The sequence below is a fragment of the Lytechinus pictus genome, chromosome 17 (assembly GCF_037042905.1).
Source record: "Lytechinus pictus isolate F3 Inbred chromosome 17, Lp3.0, whole genome shotgun sequence".
Taxonomy (NCBI): Eukaryota; Metazoa; Echinodermata; class Echinoidea; order Temnopleuroida; family Toxopneustidae; genus Lytechinus; species Lytechinus pictus.
Window position 1 is genome coordinate 11,460,351 of NC_087261.1, and position 12,351 is coordinate 11,472,701.

Sequence of the window (12,351 nt, forward strand, 5' to 3'; positions counted from 1 at the left end):
TGAAGCACTGGCGTACAGAGGGCGTAGGAGGCCAGGGGGGCTTCATGGTTCCACAAACAAGAATATATATAAAAGGACCGGGGGCCGAGAAAAATTAAGAAAAACTAAAGGAAATGAAAGGAAAATGGTGATATTATATTTCCTCAATATAATGCCAAAATCTATCATGTATTATGATTTCATCTTTAAAGGCATAAAAATTCTCTCGCTCGCTCTTGATGACTTTTTAGATTTTTTTTCTCCACATTTGCCATATGATGTACGTTGTGCCCCCTAAAAGTGTTTGGTTTATTAGTCCACTGCGTTGAAGTAATGTTGTGTCAAACCTAAAATATACTATTGCATGCAGGGCCGTGCTGAAATATTGACTGAATGAATCTCGAGAGGTTTCGGGGGCTCCTCGACACAAATCTAGAGAAGGAGTGAGAATACTGACTTTACTGAGGTACGGAAAATATTGAATTTACCGAGAATACTAAAAATACTGACATTACTGAGATGAGTGAGGATACTGAAATTACTGAGATACCGAAATACTGAAATTACGGAGATACTGAATACTGGAATAACTGAGAAAATGGAGATACGGAGTGACGGAGATGTTGAAATCCATGAGATATATTAGTTTTTTTTTGTAATTCATGTTTTATCGATCCTTTTCATCAAAATATACATAACAAAACATTCATGATATAATGGATCACATATAAAAGTTCAGATGACGTTGGCATATAAAAAAACATGTCTAACATACAAAATAGTATATAATAAAAAACATATATGTTTGTTTACAACAACACAAAATAAATCAGGCACTTGGCCTATATAAAAAAATAAATAAACATAACAAAAACAGCCTTCTGCTTTATCGCCTCTTTAAAGTATTCAGAATGATAGCCCACTTGCCATCATGTTTTTCTAATTTGCATTTCCTTTGTGCTATGGTATGTTCAACAGTTTCAAATGATAAAATAAAGTTACAAAAATGGGGGAGGTAGGTTTTGTTTCGTCACATCGACATCTAAAAATATATTGTTTACCTGACAGGAGCAGAAAGTTCAATATAAATATATTTCTGGGAATTTGGGGCTTACAGATACCAAAAAGAACATATCTTTCTGAGAGGAAATCAGGAAGATCTAGTGAAGCAAAAAGTGTACCAACATTATTCCAAAATTGGTTAACGACATGGCAAGAATAAAAAAGATGCACTAGAGTTTCTGATGATACTTTACAAAATGTGCAAAGTGTATCAGTTACCTTGTTAATACGGAATAACCAAACCTTGGTAGGAATCAAATTATTAATAATCTTGAAATGTAAAGCTCGAAGTCTCGTATCTATAGTAGTACGTATAGAGGTAGTTTTAAGAGTTCTCTTACTTCTTCTTGTTGAAACCCATAAGTGTCTTTTAAACGTGTAAATATATTCGAAATTGATGGGTTATTTTCATTCATAAAAAATGTGTAAAAAATATACTTTGGTACACCCGTTACTTCTCTAGTGATGCTATCAATAGTTAAAGTTGGAATCAATGAAATGTTGTCGACAATGGGATGAAAGTTTTGAGATAGAAAAAATACTTTCCATTTTGATGGCATAAACTTGTATCAGTCAAGAAGCAAAAAGTATTCAACAAATGTGAAGCCTTTATTTTTGGCATCTTTCCATCTTAATGGTCTGCCATACTCATCCAACATATGTGACACTTTAACAAAACCTTTGTTTTTTATCTCTGGCTTATAAAAAGATTTTCCATTTTGTAATATGCATCTATTATTCCATAGCATTTGGTTACATATTTTTATGTTTTTTTTAAATACTGTGCTCCAACTAACCATGACATCTTTATACCATTCAGGAATTGTCAGGTTTAAAATATTAAGATCATAATTACAATGGAATATTAAGTCACCACCTACATTTTGAAGCAGTGTCAACAGGATAATCTTCCATCCCTTTGAATTGGATGTAAAAACTCTTTGTATCCACTTGACTTTTTGCACTTGTATAGAAGAGATTTTAAGCATATCATTTTGAGCCCCCCATCTTCATACTGCTTAACAAGCACTAGCGTACCTACGGGGGGGGGGGGCAGGGGGGGCACTCTGCCCCCCCTGACGAGTCACAACCCATGCAAAAACGTATCTTTGCCCCCCCTGACGGACTTGAAAAACCTTTTTTGCCCCCCCCTGACGAGCTTTAAGACCTCTAATGCCCCCCTGACGAGCTTGAAGACCTTTTTTTTTTTTTTTTTTTTTTTTTTTTGCTTGTCAAATTTTTTCTGGGACGAAATCCTTTATTTGTGATCGAAAAGACCTTTTTTTTTTTTTGTTGTCAAATTTTGGGGCTGACGGTTTTGCCCCCCCTGTGGAAAATCCTAGGTAGATTTTTGACAAACTTGCAAGGTAATTGCGAAAAGGCAAAGGTTTTGACAATTTTTATTTTGCCTATTAAAGATAAATTACGAGATTTCCATAAATTCAACTGTACTCTAATTTTATCAAGTGTTCTTTGCAATTGTAAAGAAAAAACATTGGGTGAATAAGCTATATCTACCCCAAGAATTGTCAAAGACTTCTCAAACTGGATATTCTCTAGTGAATGTTGATTATCTTTACAGGCTCCTATCCACATTGCCTTTGTTTTGAAAATATTGATAGAGATTGATGATTCCTTTCGGAAATTCTGAAGTGTATTCAAAAGGTGTCTAAATGAAATATTGTCTGAAAGGAAAACCGTTATGTCGTCCGCATACAGCGACAATTTCAATTCTAAATTGTCCGATATTTTTAAACCATGGATTGTCTTGTTTTTACGAATATTTATGGCAAATGTCTCTATAGCTAAAACAAATAAATAAGGACTCAATGGGTCTCCCTGCCTAACACCTCTTTCAACGGGAAAATAACCCGATGACAGACCCCGATTCATTACCGCGCTTTCTAAATTGGTATATAAAACTTTAATAAAGTTACAAAATCCTTCTCCAAAATTGAATGATCGGAGGACGTTCAACAAAAAAGAATGGTCTAGTGCAGGGGTTCTCAAACTACGGCCCGCGGCCCGGATCCGGCCTGCGGAGCTTCTCAATCCGGCCCGCGAGACTCTGGGTTTTTTAATCACTTTTAAGTCACACTATGAAACAGCTCAATATGATTACATTGTGTATCCATGTAGAGTCTTGTAGACCTAACCGTATAATGGCAGTCAAGTAAAAGGTTTAGTTGAGTCTTTTCTGTCTATTCGATCTACTTTCCTATTAGTTGACCAGCGCTGTTCTCACATGTTTGGATCTACATACAGGTGCGAAAGTGCATTTTCCACAATGAACATTTTAAAGAACTCACTCATACCGAAGTTAGTACCTTGACAGGCTAGGGCCGCGGAACGGTTTTCAAAGTGGAGGGGGGGGGGGGGTTGGCCATGCAAAAAACACAATCATATTGTCATTTTTACGTTTTTGTACATGCATGGTTTTGGAAAAAAAGTGAGGGGGCTGCCCCCCCCCCTCCCTGCTTGACCAGTGAACATTTGCACCAGTGCCTTCGTCTGGCAATTACACCTTTTGTGCCAAGGTTCAAGCAACTTGTTGCTGACAGACTGTCATTTCCCCATATTGAAAGTGACTAGGAGACTATCCTTGTAATGTTAGAGTCTACAACAGACATGCTCTATTATTCCTTCTACTTTGACTACAAAAAATATTGATACTTCAAGACATTATCTGTGACCCCAATGCCATTTATGTATAGATACAATCTAGATTCCTTTTAACAAAGTACAACAATTCTGTTATCATTTATATTTAATCTCGCTGTATTTTGAAATCTTTTCTAATTTTACCTGTGTTCCATATGAAACTGTTATAAATTTGTTGGATTAAATACTCCCAAAATAAGGGCCAGATTGCGCAAGAGAGCATCTAGGACCCCGACCGCAAGGGTTTTTGCGCTTCGCGCACATTTTTTTCTAAGTATCCCCTTCACCCTGGCCCTTTCAGGTTTACAAGGAGTCTCATCTGGCCTTCAAAGAAAAAGTTTGAGAACCCCTGGTCTAGTGAATCGAATGCCTTTTGGAAATCCAAACTTAATAATATTCCGGGAATATTTTTCAAGTCGGAAAAGAAAAGAGCATCTTTAACTGTCCTGACAGCTTCTCCAATAAATCTGTCCTTTATAAATCAACATTCACTAGAGTGATGGGTCGGTCATTTTCGATTAACATTTTGTCTTTCCCTTTCTTTGATATGAGTGTAATTAAACCTTGTCTTTGTGAACTAGAAAGTTGACCTTGTTGAAAACTGTAGTTAAGATTATCTACCAAAAGCTGTCCAATTTTACCCCAGAACTTGCGATAGAACTCAACCGTTAAACCGTCGTTTCCCGGTGACTTGTTTTTTTACATAAGTAATAAGGATGATGTACATTCCTCTAACGTTAACGGCAAGTCACATTTAATCTTGGAGTCTGAGGGTAACTTTTGAATATTTTCTTGTCCTAAGAATAAGGAGTTTTGCCTCGAGTCGACATTATGCTTTTTATATAATTGTGTATAGAATGATTTTATTTCTGAATTAATATTTTTCATATCTGTAAGTATACAATCGCCTTGCTTAAGTTTAAAAATTGATGATTTATTTTTGTGGCCTTTTTCTAAATTAAGAAAAAATTTAGTATTTTTCTCCCCAAATTCCATCCAATTTGCTTTAGATCTTAATATGATGCCTTGTGTTATATAATCTAAATAAGACTCATATTCTCTTTCAATCTTTTTATATTCCTCAGCATGCCTTTCACCCTCGGAATCCAACAGAAATTGCAACCTTTTTAGCCTGTTTTCCAGTTCTCTTCGCCTTTCTTTCCTTTTCCGTGCCTTTTCAATACTGTATTTACGTGAAAATAGGCGAATATCATACTTGAGAAATTCCCAACCTATTCTCATATCATCAAAATTGTGAAATATCTTTAATCCACAGATCTCAATTTTTCGTCATTTCAGAACAAAACACTTCATCCTCGCATAGGGTGTTATTAAATTTCCAATTCATAGCATTACATCTTGTTTCTTCTTGTACTTTAAATTCTAAAATAATAGCCAACTGATCAGAACCCACTCCGGGTATCATATCTACCTTGCTAATATAATCCTGCAGGGTCTCGGAGACAAACCAAATATCTAATCTACTTTGGATTAAAGGCCGCAATTGTTTCCAAGTATATTTACGCGTGATGGGGTTACGTACACGCCATATATCAATGACATCTTAATCACTCTGTAATTTTTTAAGTTGACTGATTACTGCCTGCGAGGTTGTTGGACTTGGATGACCACCTTGTCTGTTAACATTCATGTTTAAAATCACATTAAAATCGCCCCCAATTAATAGAGGAGTAGTCGCAATATCATCAAAAGAATTTAAGGTACATAATAAATGGTCAAAAAATATTTTTTGTTCACGTTTTTTATCAGCTGTTGGTGCATAAACGTTACAAATTATAAATTCATTGCCGTCTATAATACTTCTTAAAACCAAATATCTACCATTACCTATAAGACATGTTTAGAAATGATTTTATAATCTAGTTTTGAATTGATAAGTATCATGACCCCACTATACTATGAGGAGATCCGTGACAAAAGACTACATCACTGCCCCATTCCAAAGACCAACTACTTTCTACGTCTTCTGAAGATATATTAGTTCCTGAGAAGGAGCAAAGAGTCAAATAATAAAGGGGAGGACTATTTTTCATCAGTGGGATGACACTAGACCCACGTGACCCAAAAAGTTATTAGGTTTCGCGGTCTGTGATAAAATTTTACCACACCCGAATTGGTCATAAAAATTATTATGGTGGTAAAAACATGCAGATTCTTATTTTAAAACACGCACGCATGTTTATTGAGATTCGCTGCTTGTTAAAACATGCTTAAATTATCCAGTTTCAAATCAGAAAATCAACATTTTTCTGCTCTCGCTTCTCGCTCGCATTATTAATGTAGGAACAAACCCAATTACCCATCCTTTTCATGATTAACAAAACACGAATAGAGTGTCCCGCTTTTAGGTTTAACTCTCATTTTTTCCGCTCGCATTGTTTAGCTATAATAGTATCCTGTTCATGATTGCAAAAAGTGCTTAAAATGTATTTTTTTAAGTCGGGATGTCAAAAAATTTCAGCCCCCGCTTCGTTCGCGCATTATTTAACTGTTGAAGTATGTATCGTATATTCATGGCTAACTTCAAACATTGCCAAGAAATAATGTTCAATTTTCAGGACAAAATACATAAAATTTCCCCAAAAAATTAGCTCGCTCTTCGCGCTCGCACTATTCAAATAGGGCTTATGAAATTATATCTATGTTGTTTTATATAGCTTAGAAGTGACTGTTAGGATCCCTGCAGAGAAACAAACAAACACCAACTTTGAGCGCCCGGCCGGGGAAATCGGCGGGCCCCTCACAGGGGCTGCCGCGGTTTTCAAAGTGGGGGGCTGACCGTGCAAAAAATTACAATCATAAAATTATGGTCATTTTTACGTTTTTGTACACGGTTTTGGATACATTTGGGGGCTGAATCCCCCCCCCCCCTTCCGCGGCCCCTGCAAGTAGTTGCATATCTTGTAGTAATTAGTTGAGCGAACCTTTTTGAAGGGAGTTTTGATTGATAAGAAATACATATATTTAGGCTTTATTTTTCCACGAGAAGGATCCGCTGAAGTCGTAAAACTCGCTTTTGGGTAATTTATGACGCTACTTACTGTTAAAAGGGCATCCTTGCGAGACGAATCGCGAGCTCACATTTTTACACTTTTAATCTAATAAAACATGAAAATTAATCATTCTGAGCAGTTTTTGTAATCATGAAAAAGATGTGTATCTTTCTAAAGAATCAACGCGAGCTGATATTTTTAAAACAGGGGCCGCGGAAGCCGGGGGGCTGGGGGCTTCAATCCCCCACTTTTTTTTCTAAAACCGTGTACATAAACGTAAAAATTACCATAATTATGATTGTGATTTTTTTGCATGGTCAGCCCCCAACTTTTAGCTCAGCCCATCCCCTCCCACTTTGAAGACCGTTCCGCGGCCCCTGTAATTATACTGACCAGAAAAGGAACCTGTTAAGGATCTGCATTTAGTGGCTCATAAATAGGATAACTTTGAATATCTCACCAATCGAATAGTGCAAAGCGCGAGCTGAAAATTTTTGATATTCCAACCTGAAAAATTGACATTCTATGCATTTTTGTATAGCCATGCGCACAATGAATGCCTTAATAAACATCATTGATCCGAGTGCGAAACGCGAGCCAAAAATTTGTGACATTCTAACCTGAATACTGGAAATTGTAAGCATTTTTGTAACCATGAACAGGATGAGTAAATACCCTAAAAAACAATAATTGATGCGAGCGCGTAAATTAAAAAAAAAGCGATTTTCTAACATAAAATGTACTATTATGTTTTACTTCAAAGAGGGAATTTCATTTTGAAAAAAGGGCATTGTTTTCCTACGGGGAATTTGGGGGAGGGGGCCAATTGCCCCTGCCCCCCCCCCCCGATTCCGCCGCCCCTGGTACAAACACAGTCTGATCATAGCACTTTTAAAGATTATGATTAAAACATTATACTTCTATACCGTTGTTATGTCTTGGCATAAGCTTCATTTTCAAATTAGGATTTATAGTCAGAAACGTCCGCTGTTGGTCTATAGAGGTCAATGAACTTAAAACCACCGAACTCCAAATATCAAAATATTGACGTTTTGCATCATAAGTTCGTAATATATAGTTATAATGCAGAAAGGGTTATTTAGGTATAATATCGACTTTCAAGGTCTCCAAATATCAGAGATATGTATAAGTTTTGACCTTTGACCCTGGAAAGCTGGCAAACGTCAATGACCTTAACATTTTAGAATATTGACACTTATTGACACAACAAAATGTGGCTGGCCTCGAAATGGATAAGTCGTCGTAATTTTCTGGGATTCCAAGCGCAATTAGATCTTTCGCCAAGGTATGTTGCTAAGTTTGGGTATCTATAGGTACCGTTGTCATCACATCACAAACAAAACTTATACCAATCACAGCAAAGGGGAAAATCACGTGGTGGGCGGACTCGCCCCGCTCTCCCCTATATCTTTTTTTTTCAACGAGTATTAAATACACTGTTTAAAGAAGGGTTGATTGGCTGCTGTTTTGATAACTATGAAGACATATATAAAACCCTACATGTACATATTAAATTAATAATGTGCATCCCATTATTTTGGAGTCTGTTTTTATATCGAGTAATCATTAAGAAAATATTGAGCTAATGCTAAAAGAGTGCAATAGATTAGCATTTCACTCATGGAAGTGTCTATATAATTATCATTCCGTTTAAGTTTTTTTCTCTCCCACTCTATCTCTCTCTGCTATGATTTCCCTCTATCTTCTTCGCTCACTTTCCTTCTCCACTGTGTCCACTTTTGTTTCTATCCAACTAATTGTTTCTCTTCTTGCTTGCATGGTCTCTTCCATCTATCTCTTAGTTAACTCTCAGCCGTTTCTCACTCTTTGTCTTTAATGGGTAAATTATTTGGCATCTCCTATAGACATTACAAAATTGCAGCGAAGATACACAGCTGTATTCATACGTAAAAAAGTCATTTGATAATAAGAAAGAACACATTAAAAACCCTTATAGTATTTGCTATTCAAGGAGCTAATCGGGAAATAAGCGGATCACTGGCGTAAATCCGTGTTGATGGGTGGGGGGGGATGACTGAAATATTTTGGCATTTTTTTTGCAATCATGTATTTAGATATGCAAGGAATTGCCATTGATATGTCCACAGTGGCGTACCGTGGGTCACGGCATTGGGGGGGGGGGGGCACCAGCAAAAATTTTGAATCACTGAGTGAGTGCGCTAGTGAGCGTGCTCAGTTGCTAGTTATACTGACCTAATAGAGACATTTTAAGGACGATGTCATTAAACGATATGTATCTCACTGATCAAATAATGCGAGCGCGAAGCGCGAGCTGAATTTTTTTTATATTCACACCTAAAAAGGGACATTATAATCAAATTTGTGTAATCATGATAGGTACCTGTCTCGCTAAACAATGCGAGCGCGAAGCGCGAGCTGAAAATTTAGATAATTCAGACCTGAAGTGGGGCATTCTAAGGTTTTTTTTGTAAGAATTAACTAGGACCATAAGTATTTCATTAACCAAATGATGCGAGCGCAAAGCGCGAGCTGAAAATTTTTGATATACAGATCAGAAGGGACATTTTAAGGACTGATTTTAGGAATTTATGAAAAGCAGACATATCTCACCAATCCACTAATGCGAACGTAATCACGGACAGGAAATGTTTCATATATACGAAGACCTTAACATGGGGCAATCACTTTTTGAGTCGTGAAAAAGAAGCATATGTCACTACATAAAACAATGATAACTCAAGTGCTAGGAAATATATTTGGTTTATATTGACTTGAAAATGGGATGTTTTAGTACAACAGGATTATATATCACGTTAAACAGACAATGCGAGCACCAGGAACAATGAAGACGTAGGCCCTGGGCAAATTATGTTTCATAAAGTTATGATAAATAAATTAAATATGTTTCTTATGTAATGTAACATAACATAATTATAATATAATATAACATTATAATGAATAATATTTTCTTCTTTCCCACTACGTTTCTCTTCCTTTCTCCTTCTTTTCTCCTTTTCCCCTTTCCCCGTTTTTTTATTTGGTCAGCCGATGGAGGGGGGGGGGGGGATGTGCCCCCCATGCCCCCCGTAGTTACGCCACTGTATGTCCATATGGCAAATACCCCTCCAATATTATTATCTTTCTTACCCCATGATGGTTTAATGGTTTTATTAGAGATTACATTAAAAAAAAATTGACACTCCATCTTAATCCCTTCCCAAAGATCCCAACATTGATGAATTGGAAGAAACGGGGGTTTCTCTTCAATGTTATAATAAGGACATAAGTATTTCGTTTGGAAATGGTGAACTGGCTCTTTATTTGCATTTTATGATTCAATAATATTGTTTTATTTGTTAAGCGGTATTTTAGGAAGAATTTTCACCAATAAAACAATTATCTCTTGTGATTTTTTTTCATTTCTTTCGTAAAAAGTGGGGGGGGGGATGTTTGTACAGGCCATCCCCCTCCTCGAAAAGTGGGGGGGGGGGATATATCCCCCCCCATCCCCCCCCCCGGGATTTACGCCAGTGAAGCGGATGATTTTTCTGCCGCGGCCCCGCTAATAGACAGTGCATGCTGAATCCGCTCACAAAATTCATCATCATAAATGACTTGCTCGTGGGTCGAGGGCAAGTTCCGAACCCTGTATTTTTTATTATCGCCTAACTTTGGTTTTATGGCAACCAGTCAAAGAAAAAAAATACAAGGGCCACGTAAATGTCATGATAAAAATAATTTTGAAAGAGGAGATGGGTTGGGGCGCTGCACATGCATAAATTCATAACTCGGTTATTTAGTCGGTTTTCATTTTTACGCTTATTGCATCACACGTTTTTAAATTATTATAATAGTGAAAAGGGGAGCTACGGCTGAAACCCCTTTCACCATTTCTTTCCTTTCCTCTCTTTTATGTCATTTTAATCATGTTCTATCATTTATCTTTATCCTTATTCTGTTCATGATCTTCTTTTCTTTCTTTGTTTGGACAAAGTATTCCTTCCATTTCTTTTCTTTTCCTTTCTCTTCTATATTTTTATTTCGATTCCTTTTTTCCTTTTCTTTTCTTTTCTTTTCTTCACTTTTCTTTTCTTTACTTTTTCTTTCCTTTTTTCTTTCTTTCTTTCTTTCTTCTTCTCTTTTCTTTTTTTCCTTTTTTTCTTATCTTTTCTGTTCTGTTCTTTTTTTCCTTTTCTTTAATTCACTCTATATACTTTGCTGTTTCTTCCTTTCTCTCTTTTCCTTATTTTTTTCTCTGTTCTACTTTTTTTTCTTATTTTCTCTTTACTTCATTTTTTTCATTATCTTATCTTATTTTAAGTAGGTATCCCTTCCCTTCATAGGCGGCGGAAGCGGGGAGACGGGGGGGGGGTCCTGTCCCCTTCGAATTTTTTTGTTGATAAACCTTTTTTTTTCTTTGCTTGTCAATTTTTTTTGGTGGTCCCCTTAACATTTTTGTGGATAACTTTTTTTTTGTTTTGCTTGTCAATTTTGTTTACTGCGTCCCCCCTAAATTCAGGTGGACCCCCTGAAATTTTGGTGGTCCCCCTAAAATTTTGGTTGATAACCCTTTTTTTTTGGGGGGGGGGGGCTTGTCAATTTTTTTTACCTGTGTCCATCCCATGCACATGCACATGCACATAATATCAGGCATACAAGGTCCTTGCATGTAAATATCGTATTAATAATATCTGTTTATAATTTATGTAAGTCAGTGCCCGATTTGTAATTGACTTCGTTTTCTTTTTTTGTTTATTTCGCTATTACGTTTGAGGCCGCTACCCTAGTCAAGCACTGCTTATGGTAGCGGTCTCCAGCATTTTTTTTTTGTCTACTCAACAAAGTACAACTTATATTATTGCAAACTAATACTATCTATATACATTTTATGCCAATGAATTACTATTCGTATTTATTTTTGTAAAAATAAATGTATCACTATTTTTTTTATGTTGTACACTATGTTTGTTAATAATTTCTGTTGGAAAAATGCTGAAATAAAATAAAATAAAATCAAAATCAAATCCAAAAATTTCAGGTGGACCCCCTTAAATTTTTTGGCTTCCGCCGCCAATGCTTCCCTTCCCTTCCTCTTCTTTTTACTTCTTTTTTCCTATTCTTTTCTGTACTTTCCTTGTATTATCCCCCTTTTTTAGCCTCTGATTTCTTTTCGGTTACTTAAAAAAAAAACACGTAAAATGGATGTCTTTTTCAAGATAGGGCACGTTACGTACGTAACGTGATAAGGGTGTCAAAAACACAAATATAATGAAAAAAGGGTATCTATTTCGCTAGGAAAGCTACGTGTTTAGGGTCAAACTTGCGGGGATGATAAAACAAAATTAAAATGTTGTGGATGTCCTTTTTGCCCCTAACAGTACGTGTTTAGAGTCCAATTTGCACGAGGTGTGGAAGGTGGGGCCGTACTAAACTATTGATAATGTGTAAAGGTAAAACCGACGACCGACGGACCCGTGACATAATAAAATATTGCTGTACTTGTTTAGGCGTTCATTTCAGGGAATACTTGCCAAGAGTATCGTTTTGTTTCTAGTACTTGTTAAGGGTAGGGTTTCAGACGCCAATACTTGTTAAGGGTGCATTTTCAGAATATGGAAAATACGTGTTTAGG